Consider the following 19,432-nt stretch of genomic DNA (forward strand, 5'->3'; position numbering starts at 1 on the left):
ACAAAGTATAACATACATTCATAATAAAAACCCTCTGTAGGGATCCCTGGGTGGCGCAGCGGTTTGGCGCCTGCCTTTGGCCCAGGGCGCGGTCCTGGAGACCCGGGATCGAATCCCACGTCGGGCTCCTGGTGCATGGAGCCTGCTTCTCCCTCTGCCTGTGTCTCTGTCTCTCTCTCTCTCTCACTGTGTGCCTATCATAAATAAATAAAAGTTTAAAAAAAAAAACCCTCTGTAAAGTAGGTCTTATATGAAAAATCCACAGCAAATGTCATACTCCATGGTGAAAAACAGAGCCCTTCTCCTAAGGTCAGGAGCAAGACAAAGATATCCAATCTCACCACTTTTATTCAACACAATACTGGAATCCTAGCCACAACAATTAGACTACAGACAAAAATAAAAGGTGTCCACATTGATAAGGAAAAAATGCCACTCTCATTATTTGCAGATTCTATGATACTATATATAGAAAACCATAAAGATTCCACCAAAAAATTACTACAACTGATAAATGAATTCAGTGAAGTCACAGGGTACAAAATTAATGTACAGAAATCTGTTCCATTTCTATACAATAATGAAGCAACAGAAAATGAAATTAAGAAAATCCCATTTACAATTGTACCCAAACCAATAAATTTTCTAGGAATAAATGTAACCAAAAAAGATGAAAGACCTGTACTCTGAAGACTATAAAACATTGATGAAGGAAATTCAAGATGATGCAGGAAAAAAAAGGACACTCCATGCCCATGGGTTGGAAGAATATGTTAAAATGTCCATACTATCCAAAGCAATGTACTGTCAATGCAATTCCTATCAAAATACCAATAGAATTTTTCACAGAACTAGAACATACAATTCTAAAATTTGTATGAAACCACAAGAGATAAGAGCCAAAACAACCTTGAAAACCTGGAGGTATAACTATTCCAGATTTCAAGTTATATTACAGAGGAGTGGTAATTAAAACAGTAATGGTATTGGCACAAAACTAGACACAAAGAGCGATGTAATAGAACAGAAAACCCAGAAGTAAGCCCACAATAATATAGCCAATTAATCCTCAACAAAGGAAAAATGAATATACAATGGGAAAACATCTCTTTAGCAAATGGTACTGGGAAAACTGGACAATATGCAAAAGAATGAAACCGGACCACTTTCTTTTACCATACACAAAAATTCAAAATTCATTAAAGATCTAAATGTGAGACTTGAAACCATAAAAATCATATGAGAGAGCACAGGCAGTAATTTCTCTGCCATCAGCCCTAGCAAGATTTTCTAAATACATCTCCTAAGGCAAGAAAATAAGGCAAAAAATAAACTATTGGGACTCTATCAAAATAAAACATTTCTGCAAAGTAAAGAATCAAGAAAACTAAAAGGCAGCCTACAGAATGGGAGGAGATATTTGCAAATAACATATCCAATAAAGATTTAGTATCTGAAATATATAAGGAACTGATACAACGTAACACCCAAAAAGCAAATAATCCAGCTTAAAAATGGGCAGAAGTTATGAATGGACATTTCTCTAAAGAAGACATACAAAGGGCCAACTGACACATGAAAAGATTCTCAACATCACTCATCATTGGGGAAATGCAAATCAAAACCACAAGGAGATATTATCATACACCTGTCAGAATGACTAAAATGAAAAACACAATAAACAGCAAGTGTTGACAAGGATGTGGAGAAAACAGAACCTTTATGCACTATTAGTGAGAATGTAAATTGGTGCAACCACTGTGGAAAACAGTATGGAGGTTCCCCCCAAAATTAGAAATACCATATGATCCAATAATTTCACTACTGGGTATTCACCCAAAGACAGATGATGATAGTCTCAAGTGATACAAAGAATTATACCCTATTTTTTTTCCATCCTTTCATCCTTTGTAGCTTCCAGCCCAGGCCCTTACACATAACAGATGTCAATGAATACAACATACGAATTAATAATAAAAATCAGTGAAAACAATAAATATCACAGGCCTGAAAGATACTGCAAGAAAACTGGTTCAATCTGCCTCAGAAAAGTTTATTGTCCCGATTCTGTTGACCTTTATCCTTTAAAGGTTTGCCTCTATTTGGTGAAAGAAACATTAAAATATCACTTTTTTTTTTTGCCTTTTCAACTATTTCCATCTCCTATTGTTGTTGATGATGATGATGATGGTTTTTGACTATGGCTAGCATGGGTGAAGTCTGTGCTCTGCAATTAGACAACTTGAACTTTTTTTTTTTTTTTTTGACAACTTGAACCTTAATAGTGATCCTAATTCTATTGGCTGAGTGACTCTGGATAGGTTTCCACATGTCTAAAATGGTGATAAAGAATATATATCCCTATGGTGTTGGTAGGATTGAAAATTATCATGCATGCAAAATACCTACCTCAATAAATGCTATTGCAGTGTGTTTAAGAGAACTGATTTACCTGAGGTAAAGAGGATCATGTCATACTGATTACTTATGGAATTTCCTCAGATATAAGCCGGCACTCCCCGGTACTTCTGGATCTTACCAGCCAAACAAATCCTGGAGTGTATACTACAATAAAAACCTCACATGTAAAGAAAACTAACTAAAATATATATTATAGCACTTTGCCTTATTTTTGTTTTTGCCCCAGATTCAAATCACCAAACAGAACACTAACTCTCCATTAGTCAGGATAAACCACCACCATTGTGTATGTTTAACCATTTTCACCATTTTGATATGAGCCAGTTAAATGACAGTAACAAGAAGATGGCTTATGAATTATTTACTGTGTATCAGGTACTGCTCTAAGCACTATGTATTAACTCATTTGATTCTCAAAACAACCCTATGTAGTAGGGACTATGTTATTCATCATCCTTGCTTTATGAAAGAAATCATGACACTTCTCGATAGAATAGCTTATCCAAAGTCACAGTGCTGAGGTGAGACCTCAGAAGTCTACTTCTGGATGCCGTGCTCTTATCATGAAGCTATCCTGTCTCTTAAATAAAAATTAGGGAAAAGGTAATTTTTTTCCCTTGGGGACTCTATATTTGAAAGGTCACTGAGCAGATATTTGCAACGTAACATTCACAGGTAAGTGCATTGAAGATTAGGAGACATAGGGCACTGCAGGCATAATGAAATTAGGTGTGCAGGCTCTGAAGCCTCTCCAAGTCAAAGGACTTTCTAGCTGTGTGATCTTGGTTAGGTGGGGATAACCCTTTAACTTAAACTCTTAGTTAGGTGGGGATAACCTCATAGAATTGTGCTGATGGTTAAGTGTGTTCCTGCAGGTAAAACGCTTGGAATAGTGAATTGGCACTATTCTGAGTATTAGCACTCAAAAAATACTAGCCACTACAGAAGAGTAAATCATTTGCAAAGTTCTGAAGAACAGCTATTTATTTAAAACATTTTTTTCTATTTTTATCTAAGCTGAAAAATGTAAGAACTGTACAAGGATGATCTTAAAACTCAGCTATCATATCCTAGAGATTTTTCCCCCCAGTTTGATTCCAAAATTTCTCAAATCTAATTACATTCATGTGCTTGATATGACATCACTATCTTCTCAGATGAGTGACATTTTGTAAGCTGTAAAAACTCAAATGGGCCAATTGCTTTGTTTACTATGACTAAAACAGAGGGCACCATGTACTTAGAGCTTTCATGGGTCGAATATCTATTTCAAATGAATGTATAAGAAGACGGTGAAAATAAAACATCATTTGAAGACTAGATATAAATGTTAGTGCATATAGGAATTGTCCAGGTTATCTTTCCTATCTGCCAGATGCATTTGGACCACAGATTTATTTTAAAGGCTGATTTTTAAGGGGAATGAGATTTTAAAAGGCTGCCTGGAAATGACTCGGGTCCTTCCAAAACAAATAATCATTGGCTAGGGTAGAGAGTGAGTTTTAAAAAACCTATCAAGTACATCTGACTTAATGTATGCAGCATATGCAGGCCCAGGGCTTGACAGTGGGGCCAATAACTCCGTAATCCAAGGTATCCCAGGTGCCAAGACTGCCACAGAAACCTCCAGAGCAACACCTGCTTGGCTGTGTTGCAATTACGGGGAAACTGCAAGAATCAGAGCTAGAACACCTCCTGATGACATTATGGAAATGGTCTCTAAAAAGCAGTCAGAGCCAAATGACAGAGGACTTGTCTCTGATTCTAGGGACTGTCACAGTTCCGTTTGTTGTGCAGCTTTATGATGGGTTAAACTTCATTCTGTTACAACTGAACCTTCTAACTTAAGAGTCTCTTGCACTAATGTCTTTATTATTAACATGCTTTCAAGGAAGCACAGCTTCAGTGGGAGACAAGACAGGAAGCTGCAGGCCACCCTTTGCAATTTCCACCTGTAGATTCCCCACCAAACAGCACTCAAGCCTTGCCACCTATTCTCAGTAGGCGAAAGAAGGCTTAAGACAACTGAGCATCAATTCCACTAACGGCAACAATAAAATCAGCGCCCCCTAGAGGTGTGATTGATACTGAACCCAAAGGGAAGACCTCATTGACAGAGACTTGTTTTGTGCAAAAGGGTTGTTTGTTTTTTTTAAATCTCAGGAAAATCAACAGTGGCGATTACATATGGTTTTGCCCATTCCTCTACTAAAATGTATTGGTCACTTGCAAGGGCTAAGGTGGATGTTGGTACTGATTTACAGAGACTCCAACTGCAGTTACAGGATTACATTATTTAGTCTGCCAATAAATAGTACACAGAATAACCAGGTGTATAAAATGCTACTTCTTTGTGAATCAGAGTATGTAGCAGCTTAAAGGAGATCTATTCCCTGTCTCCAACCAAATCTGAAAAAAAATGAGTACATTGAAGAATAAAAGTCTCAGAAGAGAAAGTTATTAAATTATTAAATTTATTATTATTAAATTGATGGAGAAGAAAAGAAAGAACAGGGAGGGGAGGAGGGTTATTGTGGTTCATGGACAGAAAGACCTAAAAGACGATTTCACTTGCATCTTCCAAACCAGCTTCCAATAACCTAATTTTGAAGCAACACTGAATACTGAAGCTCAGTAACCTGTTAGGATACCATCAACTCTCCCACAGCCGCACAGAAACCACTCTTCCAAAACAGCAGATTTCTTATCAACATGTGCTGTAGGCATGGTTTCAGGGCAAAGCAGGAACCGCAGCTTAAGTTCTGCTTAAGGACTTCCACAAAGAGAGGGAAGAGTGAGTGTGTGTGTGTGTGTGTGTGTGTGTGTGTGTGTGTGTGTGTGTGTGTTTTGGGTGGTAGAGAGGAATCAAGTGACTCAACAAAGGTGATTGTTTTTCTCTCTGCAAATTAAAGACAAAACACTACAGGTCAGTTGAGAACCACATGCTGTATAGACTATAGAGCCCGGATTCTGAAGAAGCCAAAGCTGAGGAAATCAAGGTGGGAAAAACCAGGAGTTGGGGGGTGAAGAGTGCAGACATCTCTACTTTCAGAATGCTCGAGGCAGACACAAAATCTTTCACAACCTGCCAGGCTTGAGTTTATACTGTGATGCGTGGAAGTGTCTCCCTGGAGACAAAGGCTAGGTCCTGCGAAGGAATGAAACCAGCAAGCCACACTGCAGTCTTCAAAGGGGGACTCGGAGTCAGTTCCCCCTCACCATGGGGACCCAGGCAGTTTTATCCTTCAAGTCCAGAGTGTGCTACAGGAACCAGAAATGTACCGGAGAACCGCAGTATTAGGCTGCCTATAAACATGTTTGCAATTACCAGCATCCAGTGTCACTTGGAAAACTTTCCCAATTATAAATTGGCCAAAAAGTTTGTCCATCCAAATTTAAATAGCATGAGAAACGTGAAGCCTAATTGTCCTTCTCCCTGGAGCAGAACCCCTGTGGATCCGTGGCAGTCAGAGCACCGCCATCTGGTGGTCAGCCCCCCATTCTTCTCAGCTTGTAAGAGAACGAAATGGCCCTTCTCTCATCCAAATCACTGCAGACCGACCTACCACCCAGGGTGAACCCCTGACAGTGCGGTTTACCACCTGTAAGAGCTACACTGCCCCTTCCTGCCTTGAAATGCATCTGACTCAAGCTGCTCATGGTGACAGTGCCAGCAAATGACCAGCCAGCAGATCAGGGATTTTCAAGGTTTCTATAAATTGGGTTGAATGACAGTCCACGGAATTTGCCAAGCCTTTGAAATGTGGAATATGTTAAGTCTATAATACGAAGTGTACTACCTATGTGGCACATCAAATTTTTCAAAATGTCAGGTTTTTAAAGTAGGTATATGTGCATATGTTTTAACTATGAAGAAAAGACAGTGAGAGGAAAAGCTAAATGCTATGGAAATATTTTGAGGTATTTTTGACATTGACATTTTAAGTTCTAGAATTTATAATAAGAATCATCAATCAAAATGCAGCGATTCCCTTGTTATTAAGATAATACCAGGTTGGGAGCACCTGGCTGGCTTAGTTGGTAGAGTGTGGGACTCTTGATCTCAGGGCCACGAGTTTGAGGGCCTATACCCCCCACCTTGGGTATAGGGATTACTTAAAAACAAAATCTTAAACAAAATAAAACAAAACATAACACCATGTTGGCTTTACTGGGGTTCTTTGCATGCAAACATTCAGGAAACTGCTGCTTTTAGTTTTTCCCAAGAGTGGTACACAACTATCATACCCCACCTTGAAAATAGAATAAAATTGGGCCAAAAAAAAATTGATGAGTTGCTTAAAGTAGTCATTCTGTTCTACTTTTAGCTTTTAAGGTTGTTTACCTTGAGAAGCATGCTACTGGAGCAGAAACGTGGGGTAGGCCCTTCAGGCTGGAAACAAATTTGCTGGTTGGGTTAAGATGTTTCCTAAGATTCAGGTTCTTACCTGCTTGGAAAAGATGAGAGAGGGAAAAGTCAGGATGGGTGTTTTGATTAAACCAGTCAGAATGGCAATTGCAAAAATAAATTGAATTTTAAATGTTTCCACTTATTGTTAATATTTGCTTTTAAATAACTGTTTTAAGAAATCATTATCATAGAAAAATATTACGTGAATGTACATACAATATCTCAGAAAACAGTAATTAGCTGAGGTTTTAAGTTCCCAAGGCTATACACCTATATCTTCATATTCTGAAAAATGACAATAGTTCATTAGAACTATTTACGAGTAAATATATTGAGAGATACCACTGAAGATAATTTTTGAAATGGAAACTGATTTGAACAGTATATTTCAAATGATGAAAATCACAGGAGTAAATAGAACATTAGGACTATACATCTGGGATGTTATGTTAGTATACAGAATACTGTGTAACTTAAAAATTTGCATTAGGTAAGAAGCATCAGATGCCTTTGAATTAAACAAAGAATGTATCACTGATAAAAGAAAAAATAACTCCTTAGTCATAATCTTCAAAGGAGAAGATGTAAGGCACCACAAACAACCTTCCCATGTAAATATTCTAGAGTCAGCTCTAGACAGGGGCTTCAACTCTGCACTGCTAATGACACTTGTGACCCACAGAATTCCCAGATGGATTTAGCCTGTCTGCACTGCACTTTTAAAACAAGTTAGAAAAAGGCAAACTCTCTGTTCTTCTGGTGCCATGTGTATATATTTTGGCTATTTCAGGATATTAAGGTAATGGGGAAAAAGCACCTTTTGTTTCATTTTTCACCATAATGAGGAACACCATTTGACATGTGCACCAATTCCGCTAGATAAGACAAGTGCAATAAAACACAGGGCTGAAACATGAAGAAAAGAATGTTTCTTAAGGTTCTCTTGGGCACCAGATAGTTGTTTTATGACATTTTGAAACTTAGTTTTAACTGACCATGCCAGAGTCCAAACTTTGGAACAGAAATACCTATGAATTCTCACTAATCAACAAATGTTCCAAGAGATCAGAAACATCATAGCATGGATGTATACGGCACAGGACACAGATGTTTATGGGGAAATGACTAACCCATTTATAAATTTCCACTGTATACATTTCAAAAACCGCCAGTGCTATGTAACTGTAGATTATGCCTCCAGTATTGATCAACGACAGCTCTGACAACCATAAAAAAGAGCCAAACTCTTTGCATTTCACAATTATGGGTGGTGAACAGGGGATGGTAAGTGTACTAAATCATTTTTCTTAGCAAGGCGTCAATTCTATTCAAATCAAATAAAGATACTGTTTCATACCTGATGTTTGAAACTTAAGAAATATAGGCTTGACAATTTCTTTTAAAAATCGTTAAGTAACCACAAACATACTTTAAGCAGAATAAATACCTCTGAATGCACTAAAAATAGAAAAAAATAAAACAGGCAATATCAGAAAAGCTTTCTTTAAAAGATGGAAAACAGCAAGACACACAAAAGCTCAAAAACATAAATGATCCTACCCAAATAAAATCAAACCTATCAACTCTGACAAAAATATAAACATCAGCGAAAAGCAAGTATTCTCCACTTGAGTTCAGAAATTTAATTACTAGGGAATAATATAAACTAGCATTATAGAAAGATAAACAAAGATAAATCTAAAAATGTAAACAACAGTAGTGATCAAATGAACTTACACAAAGAACTGAAGGGAGAAATTATGAAATTCAGCAAAAATAGTGCTTTACACTGATAAAGGTTTTGATCTATCAGGAAGTCATGAGTTATTAGCCTTTTTGTTTCAAATAAGTTACCAAAATATGTCAAGCCATAACTGGAAGAAATGAATCACCAGTAGAAATATTATGGGAGAACCTTATCACACCTCCATTAAACTAATCCCAAACTCTGCATTTATGAACTGTGTGACCCACAGAGGTTATTAAAACACAGTTGTCAAGGGACCGGGAGAGAAGAGGCTGCCAGAGACAGCTGCCAGCAGCACAGGTGTCAAAACTAGGTGCCCAGACTAGACCAGGGCCTCAGTGGAAAGATGGGTCTTTGGAGATATGAGGGTCTATGAACCCTTTAACCATCTGAATGTACTTTGTAGTGTTACTTCCTCGCTTGACTCGCAATAAACCAACTTTTCTTCTCAGTCCATTTCCCCCCTCCAATTTCTGACATTATTACCCCATTTTGAATAATGAAATAGTTTTCAAAACTTCATAACTCACAGAACTTGAGTCTGTAGGTGGAGAAAGAAAATAATAATTAAATCTGCACTGATACTGGGTCTTTCTTTCCTTCTCCCCCTCACTTACCTGGGTTTTCATGACAAAATGAACCTACATTAGTCTGTATGCCAATTAAGGGGCTAGTTAACCGTCCTTGTGTCCCTTCCCCCCTTGTGTCCCTAACCTGAACATTAGCTGGATGACAGTTCCCCTACTTAAGCTACTTAAGTGTAGTCTTGCTTGCTGCTTCTTCCAAAATTGCTCTTTATATGGGTGTATCCCCCATTCCCTCATCCCTTCAAATGGCATACTTGTTTAAACAGTTGGTTCTTACGGCAACTAGGATATACTTCAGTGGTGTTATCTGCTCCTCTACTGAAGTGCCAAATATTTTTTTCCCTGACTCTGATATGTTCTAATCCCTTGCTATTCAAAGTGTGGCCCTGCGACCAGCAGTATGGGCATGTCTGGGAGCTTGCGAGAAACACAGAATCTCAGACCCTACCTTAAACCCACACAATCAGAATCTGCATTTTAACAAGATTGCCAGGTAATTCACGTGCACATGTCAATCTGAGAAGCACCGCTCTAGTGATTGTTTCACGCGAATACTGCTGGTTACATCATTAAAGAACGTGTTGACCCATCCTCACTCCAGGTTCACCTTGAACGGTGGCTTAATAAAGTCTCTTAAAACTGTGTTGAATAAACCAATCTTTTAAAATTTCAGCATGCAGTATTTTTGAAACTTACTCTTCCATGGATCCCCCGATCACATGATAACTATTATCATCCTTCGGAATTCACAACCTCTGGAACACATTTTGAGAAATCCTGGACTAATGGGCATAATAAAATGAATGAAAGCAAATCACTAATAAGGCACGTTTTTGGATTTCGGTTTCCTCACCGATTCAATGGGGATAAAACTGACCTGTTAATGTAAAATGTCTCCAAATGTTTGGAGAAAAAGATGAAACAGATCTGAAAGCCCTTTGAAAATAGGAGTGTTGAGAAAAATCTCATTCATTTGTTTATTCACTGAACAGATATTTATGAGTGCCTACTCTGTCCTAGGTCTGTGCGGGGTACGGGGGCTACAGCAATGAGAAAAGCAGACATGGTTCCAATTTTCATGGAGCCGAAAATCAGTTCAATGAATTAAGGATTAAGATCTATAAAGCACAAAAGTATGCACTACTTTCCCTGAGGTAATCAATCCCATCAGTGGTATTTCAACTCAGAATTTACTTAACTAGCAGAATGCCTTCTCAAAACCACAAGGGAATTAGAGTACCTACTGAGGAATAATCATAATGGTGTTAACATTTATAGAGAATTTATAGCCTACAGACAAGCCAGCCCCTGAGGTGTAGTGTTTGATAACTTCCATGGTGTATATACTCACAGGACAAATTCTTTTCAAGCTACTGATAAGAAGTTACTGGATGGGGGATAGAAGGATTTGGAGAACCGAAAAGGTGTACACTATCAGTTCTTGTGAGCCAGTATAAACCAGTTGCAGCCCATTATGACATAAATCATGCCAAGTAGTTGCATAAAATAAATCGCCACTACTTGATAAGAAAGTAACTATTATATTCCCCATTCTACAGGTGAGGAAATTGAGGCATAGAAAGACTACATAATTTCCAACATCATGCAACTAGCGAATGGTAAATTGGGATTTGAATCTAGGGACATGTGATTCCAGAGGCCTTACCAGGCCTCCTTACCAGGAGTAGCCAAGGATGAGGAATACACTTTGGCTAAGATGAGATGCTCATAGTTGCTTCACTGGAGTGAAAATATTCTATGTGGGGACTAAAATAAATCTACATTTGGATGTGGCTAACATAACCCTGTGTGACAGAGCCACAGTATCATAGGACAGCCACAAGATTTCCTTGCTTTGGCTTTCCAGATAAACTGAGATATGGCCCAAACCCTGATCAGGGATTGGGGTAAGAAATTATGATAGAAATTCAGGTAGGACATGGATATGTGTGTAGTTCCTGTGTTCCGAATGGTAAGACTATTCCTCTGGAGTAAGCTAAGGTTATTCTAGCCAGACTTTAATTGGCTAGGACATAACAAGGTTTTACCTCAGATTCTAGAAGTTACATCAAAATCCAGTCTCAAGTGGTTAGAGCCAGAGCAGCCTTACAAATATGTCAGAAGAATGAAGAATAGCTTCAGGTCTTCAGGTATGGAGGTAGCCTCTCCCCAAAAAATAGTTTGGATGAATATCTCCATCTTCAGAAAAGCATAGAACTGCTTTATCAGGAAATCGAAATAGGAACAAAAAGGATGGATGAGTTTAAACTGAGTAAACAGGACAGACAGCCCTCTCTGACATACCTGTTAGCATAGTGAAAGGATCTACCAAACACTGAGCTTGTTTCTGTATCTCTATAACCTGAGAGCAGAATTAAACCTTCAGATAGGCTTAGTTCTAAAGATCTAGGAAGAACAGAAATAATTTTTCTCTCTCATAAAATGTGATTTTTAAATTTTCTATATTTCGGTTTTGCTGCTGTTAAGGATTATGCAAATGGCTTAAATGAATCTTGATAAAATTATAATTCTTAAAGATAGTGCTTCAAAAATATAGATGGCTTCAATTTGAATACTATGAATAAGTTATATTCATCTTATTTTGATTCTAAATAGTTTAATTTTGTTGATTTTGTTGTTTAACAAATTCACAAAAGCAAATGGAACAGGGATTTCATATCAGCAATTAGAAACATTTGAGACAAATTGAAGACACTTGAACAAAGTAATTGGAGACACTGAAACAAAGGCCATTTCTGTACATGCCCAGAGATGTAATTACTATAGCTAAACAACAAACATGAAAGCAACTTAATGTTTACCCAAATAATTTAGTTGGCTTTTAGAAACTATTTCAGAGCCTCTGAAACGCAAGTATTTAACATAAAGTTCAGAGGCTTCTCTTGAGTTGGAGTTTTATTAAAGTGAAAATTTAAGCTCACAAATGCGGAGAAAGCCTTTTCTTGATTAAATCCCTAATTAATTTGTGAGTTACAGATTTTTTTTGCTATAAACTTTCTGCCCAGCAACTAATGCACTTAGTCCTACTAGGTAATGGTGCCAGAGGGAAAAGTCCATGGAATGCGGGCTGGTGATGGAGGTCTGGGGAAGATAAACAGAGGAAGTGGACAGTGAGCCACAGGGTGCACATGGTAGACAGGGAACACAGTTTTTCAGGACACAGACGTCACAGCACAAGACTCGATGTTCAGGAGAGACAGTGGGTATGCCCCACCTCTGAATACAGGGGGCTGGGAAAGGAATTTAGGAAAACAATATGCAAAAATCTCATTTATCTGGTTAACACTAGATGGCAGTGAATGATAGTACTTACTGGGAAATAGGACTTGAGTGTCACTAATACTGACATTATGGACATACTAGATCTTGAGTTGACATAGAATAACATCACCACAACAAAAATCATACATGATATAGTATATATATGTGTGCATATATATATAGACTATATATATGTGTGTGTATAGTCTCAAATATGTGTGTGTGTATATATATACCTATATATACACACACATATATATATCTTGAAAGAGAGCCTATATATATATATAGCCTATATATATATATATAAAGAGCCTATATATATATACATATAGGCTTATATATATAAGAGCCTTTATATATATATATATATATATATATATATATATATATATACACACACACACACACACACACATATAAAAGAGTCTATATATATAGATATATATATAGGCTCTTTAAAGCCAGGGAACATACTTCATTCATATATATGAGCAGCACCTGAATATAAGAGGCTTATATATATAAGAGCCTATATACATACTTCATTCTTAAAGGAAGAAATTGTGTTATATTTTTATATCCTTAGGAAGTAGAATTTTAGCACCTTGGACCTCTATTAGAGCTGAAAGGGGCCTTAACAGGCACGTGGGCCAAGTTTTCAGATGAAGTAAGGAAGGTTCAGAGCAGTTTAGTAACTTGCCTGAGGTCACACAGCCCATCAGTGACAAAGTTAGCCGCAGAACCAAGGCATCTTGGCCCGCACAGTGTCTTCCTTACTTTTGAAGCTCCCAGGCCAAAGGCGCTGAATGGAAGAAGTAGGTTCTGTGCAGGCTGAGGTATGGGGTTGGGGTCATGTCCTGCCTGGGGTCTTGCAGCTGGCTCCTATGACCTGGAAGCCCAGCGAGATGGGCCCGAAGTCCCATGCAGGCTCTGTAAACTTGGGGGGCGGGGGCAGGACAGTCAAATAGGTGGGATACAGAGACAGGCTCCCTTTAAGGCACTGAAGAAACCCCGTCCCAAGGGTGGGTGTGCGTCCCTAAATGTCACTGCTGTCAGGCGGGAAGGGGTGTCACCAGTCCTACACTGAGGAGGATGGCGGCTCGGGGCTCTATCTGCGAGGCTGCGCGTCCGATGGCCACGCAGGCGGAGCGCGGCGCCCCGGAACCCCATGTGGGAACCCTCGCTCCGCAGCGCGGGCCCAGGCCTGAGCGGCACCACCTCCTGGTCCTGGTGTGACGCCGACCCAGCCCAGCCGTCCCTTCCAAAGCCGGATGCCTCTCCTGACCCCCTCTGCCCTGTCCCTGTCCCCCCGGGGATGGGGGGGCGCAGGCATGACTGCTGTCCAGCTGTCAGCGGGCCGTGGCCAGTCTCGCTCCCCTGTCTCCCTCCTGCCTCCGGGGGATACTTGCCCCTGGTGTGGGGGACAGATGGGGGGGAGGGGGATGGGAAGGGGGATGGGAAGGGAGAAGGGGGAGGGGGGACTGGAAGGGGGGAGAGGGGGGTTGGGGTGGGGGTAGGGACAGGAGCACTGGCAGCAGGGGACCCCACAAGGGGGTCAGCCCAGCTCGCTTCCTCCCTGCCCCAGCTCATCTGGGGCTTGCATAAATAGACGCTTGCTCTTTGAAACTGTGGAGTCCTGCTGGCCTGCTGCTCAAACACAAAGAACACAAACAGGATAAAACCAAACAAAAAGCGCTCCAACTTTACTAAGCTTTAGAAAACTGCCCCATTTCAGGGGCTGGGGCCTTTGTGGGAACTCCTTGCAACCTCAGATCCCCTGCCAGTGAGGATTTGCGGGACATCTGCGGGGCCAGGACCCGGATTCCGGCAGTCACCGCGGGGAGGCAGCCACGTGCGGTTCCCTCGAGGCAAAGACCCGCGTGGAGGACACACCAGTGGTTAGAGACCCACCGCTCAGCTGGCGACAGCTCGCAGCCTGGGCCGAGGCCCCCAGGGGCAACCGCTCAAGTCAGGCATTTTGTCAGCCAGTTGTCAAGCACAGCCATGAATGAAATGGGCTAAGTGGGAAGAACTCAGACCCCCGAAACCAGCCAACGTCACCCACCAGTCCTTCCCCCAGAGACCCTGTTGTCAGGCGTTTACCTGCACGACCTTGGAGACGCGCATGACCCCCACGCAGCACCTTGCTCTACTAATCAGGACGCAGTATTTGCAACTACCAGCTGGGCTGGGGGACCTGAGAAGGGGTTCAAGGCATCTGACGTCAGCGTATCAAAGCATCTGAAGTCAGCATATCAAGGCATCTGACGTCAGCGTAGGGGCGCCACCAGTGGAAGTGGTTTCCTTCTCTCCATTAGTAACCCGAGGAGGATTACTAACTAGGCCCCCTGTGCCAATCAGATGGCCAAGGAGTATCAAGGGGGCACCTAAAGGTAGCATCTTTCTTGAACAGAAACATTTGGATTATGGAGGTTTGATGAGTTCAAGGTAAGTGCCCCCAAAGCAGTCTCCCGAAGCTTAGACACAAACCTTCCCCATCAAGATTTTGCCCAAGCTGTATACCTCCTCTCCTATCACTTATTTCACGATTTTCTTTAAATGGGCTTGCTTTATCCCCCCAAAAACAAATATCTTTAAAGGAAACTTTAGATACCACTATTAATAAATCAATATTGTTTGTAATAAGTAATCATAAAAATAAGGGCAAAGAAAAAACAATGTGGAGCACCTGGGTGGCTCAGACCATGATCCCGGATCCAGGGATCGAGCCCCACATTGGGCTCCCAACTCCATGGGGAGCCTGCTTCTGCCTGCCTCTGCCTCCTTCTCTATGTCTCTCATGAATAAATGAATAAAATCTTAAAAACGAAACGAAACAATGCTGTTCAATTCCAGCTCTGAGCTTGAGGTCAGCTCAGATTAAACTGCAATCGGTATACAAGATACACTGGCGCTCCTTGGCCACATTCTTCTGCAGGTCATCAAAATAATTGAAATAAAAAATGAATGACTTCATCAAGGTGTGATTTGACATTATTGAATGTCTTACTTGAATATCATTTAAAATCACCTTGTTATCACGGATGATGATGATGATGATGACGTCATCATAACATACTGATATTCAGTGAGTGCTTCACGTGTGCCAGGCGCTGTCCTAAGTGACTTCTGTTCTTCTTTGAGAATTGGATATTAATGGAACTCTCCTTTATTCAGTCTCTGCCAGTTCTGTTGCGATTCTCCTTTGGTCTTTTTTTACCCATAATACTTCAGCTGATTTTATCTCCAGAATCTGAAGGCAAGCACAATTCAATACTGTGATAGTCATCTTCTAATGGGCAGATAATCCTTCTAATTAACTGATGGACATCCTTTTAAAACATGTCTTCATTCTATTACTGCTATAAATGCAGAAAAATTATTTTCCCAGAAATAAAAATAAAATTAAGCTTTCTTGACTGATCATTCATTTAACAGATTTTTATAAAGATTTTACTTATTTTAGAGAGAGAGAAAGAGAGAGCGTGGATAAGTGGTGATCTCAGGACCCTGGGATCATGACCTGAGCCAAAGGCAAATGCTTAACCCACTGAGCCACCTGGGTGCCCCTCAACAGATATTTATTGAGTACCTGTTATAGGGAACAGCAGGTAGACACAGAGGATGAGCCTCCCTGGTGGATGGTACAGCCAGAGTCCCTGAAGTCACTGTCTCAGAATGTGGACACAATAAATCATCATGTTGATATCATCAGTTATCTGAAAGAGTTTACTTCAGAGCAGAAGGAGAGCCAGGAGCTGAAGCTCATGATTGAGAGACTAGAATTCCAAAACGGGAGGATAAATAAAAAGAAGTACAGCATGGTGATTATATAGTTAGTAATAATGTGTCATATACTTGAATGTTGCCAAGAAAGTAGAACTTAAATGTTCTCACCCCAAAAAAGAAATGGTAACTATGTGAAGAGATGAAGAAGGTAGCTAATATTATGGTGGTAACTGTTTTTGGAATTTATAAATGTATCAAATCAACATGTTCAACACCTTAGACTTAAATACTCTTAAGTCTTAGAAAGATGGCCCATATTTTAACTTCAGACTTGCTAGCCCTTGCCCTAGTTAGCCTGGCTGGTTAGCACAAAATTTTTCCTTTATAATTCAATAAACTGAAAGACTGTTGGTGTATATCCTATTTCATTCTTTCCTTCTTTCTCTACATGAGCTCATTTCCCCCAGTATTTTTAATGAGATATTCTATCTAGACCTCTCCACACCTTTGTTGTCTTCCTGTGGTCCTTTAAAAGGCTTGGATGTAGCCAGAGCTTTGCAACAATTCCCCCACCATACCTAGAGGGGAGGCTGGCTAGTAATGTGACTTATCACTATGGGATACAGGATAAAGAAATGAAACATAAGAAGCAAGAACATAATACCCAGGAAAGTTGACCATTCACAAGAAGGAAACCAAAACGGGGTGGACCTAGGATGACCTTTCAGGCCACCTGTGAACAGAAGCCAGTATTTTTCTTCTTCAGTGTATTTTATTTTCCTATTGAACATCTGGTCCATTTCCTAATGGAAATGGAAATGCAAAATGTATGTTGTTTTCATTTAGTTTGAAGGATGGGGGACAGGGCCATTTTGGTTGTCACAATTGGGGTGCAGGGCATGCTACTTGCATCTAATGAGTATGATGCCAAGTGTTCTACAATGTTCAGGACAGCTCGCACAATAAAGACATTCCCCGAATGTCCACAGCCCGAGGTTGACAAACACAAGATTAGAGGAGCGATATTCAGGACTCTATAATATGACATCTGTAATACCCTACAGTTAAAACAATCAGAACAGAAACTGAGAAAGGCCATCACTTAACTGTTCTCTAGAATTTCCTGAAGACTTAGTCTTCTTATCTCCTGTCACTGTGCATGGATTCATTTATAGATTTAGTTGTAAGACTTTTAAGATACACTTAAATGGGTTCTAGCAACCCACATGGATGTCCCTCGATGCTAGATCAATTTCTCATTAAGAGACTTTTGCTAATTCTTAAACTACCTCTTTACTTTGCATTTCTGTAACTCCACTCTGCATCATATCTGAAAACAGGCAGATTAGTCAGCACTGTGTCTGAATATAGGATGATTAGTCAAAACCCCCAAATAACTTTTTTCTTGGTGTTCACTTCAAAGGCAAAGGCCTCAACCACCAATCACACAGCTACATTCTGAAAGACATTATAGCAAGAAGCAGGGCATAAATGCACTGGTTGCTGGCCAGCCAGCCAGGCCCTGACCATGCTGGTAATGGTAAGGACATGCAGGGCTCGGCCTCATTGTTCACACTTCTGCTGGCAAGGCTGACGTTTCTTTCAGTTTAACTAAACAGGTATGGGGGAATGAATCGCATATCAGAAGGCTGGGGCTTCAGAGAATCGTTCTATTTCTTGAATCTTTGTCAACTTCACGTTCTTTTTCAGATATTATTCCGTAATTCACAGACGATGAACAGCAGAGAGAATGGGTTTGGCAGTGTTATCAGTAGCAGTTGTAGCTTGTGATATATAAAGGAAATTTATCTTACAGTAATAATTATACATAGTATATAATTATATTTATAGTATTTTTAAATATTATTAATGTAACTATTATATACAATTACATTTCCATTATAAGGGAAAGAAATCACAATTGTGCAGCTGCAGTGATGGGGTTTTGGAAGAAATATGTAAATAGAGCCATGGAACATAAACATGATGAGGAAATGGGCAGGGCTAAGCCCTGTGGAGGGTAAACACGGTTTGTTTAAAAAACAGAAATGGTCCTTGTGACTTGAGCTCTCATGGGTGCAAACAGCATAAGTCTGATTCCACTCTGTAGTAGCAAGACTCTCCTTCACGTTGGGTAAACAGGAAATTATAACTAAAGAATGCTCCGTAACACGGAGTAACCTGCTCTGCATCACCCTGCATACTATGGATTGCATTGCTCCTGGATTTATCTATAAATACTTCAGAGCTTTAAATAGTAAAAGGCTACATCTGTTTATGTCCACATTGTATACTTGGGAATTAAGAAAAAAATTAAGGAAATAATTTACTGTCACAGTTAAAGCCTGAGTGCAATATTTATGACATAAAATTCCTTCCCTTAAAAAATGTGGGGAACTCTGTTGCAGAACCTTTTAAAACAACATACAGAACAGAATGCTTGTTTTGCTGATGAAAAACTAGGCACATCCTGTCCTTCCCCAACACCTATATCAAGCAAACCAATTTGAACCGATGCTGAGACCCTTCTCTTAGGCTCTCCATGCCTGGATTTTATCCGAGATTCCCTTTTTGTCTCTCATGAAGAATTTGCCTCATCAAACAACTGCCCTGCTCCTCTGTTCTGAACTTTTGTTCAGGGAAGCAGTAGACGTCCTCATTACAGAATGCTTGGGTACTGTCCTTCATGGTCCTTCACTGGAATGCCAGAGGCAAAAGCTAGGAGTGCTCCCAAAGAGATCCTAAGATTTACTCAGGGCTGAGAAGATAGGAAGTGACAGCATTGGCCTCTGATTCTGGGTTCAGGGTTATATCTGCTCCTGAAATGCTGGTGGTCCCAGACATCTATACAGCTGTGCTCATAGGCCCACACCAGTCTGAAGGGTTCTTACCAGTCAGTCTAATAACTGAGACTCATTTGCATGTGTAAAACAAACCTGAGGATATTTGATCTAAAGGAAAGAAAGTCCTCATGTACTCATTTTTCTAGAAGCTTCGGAGAGGTGGCCCAAGTGCCTCAAACGTACCCTTCAGGGCAGCCCAATATTATTTTTTAAATTTATTATTTTTTATTGGAGTTCAATTTGCCAACATCTAGCATAACACCCACTGCTCATCCTGCCAAGTGCCCCCCTCAGTGCCCATCACCAGTCACCCCAACCCCCCGCCCACTTCCCCTTCCACTATCCCTTGTTCATTTCCCAGAGTTAGGTGTCTCTCGTGTTTTGTCACCCTCACTGATATTTTCACTCA

The sequence above is a fragment of the Canis lupus genome, chromosome 28, assembly GCF_048164855.1.
Source record: "Canis lupus baileyi chromosome 28, mCanLup2.hap1, whole genome shotgun sequence".
NCBI lineage: Eukaryota > Metazoa > Chordata > Mammalia > Carnivora > Canidae > Canis > Canis lupus.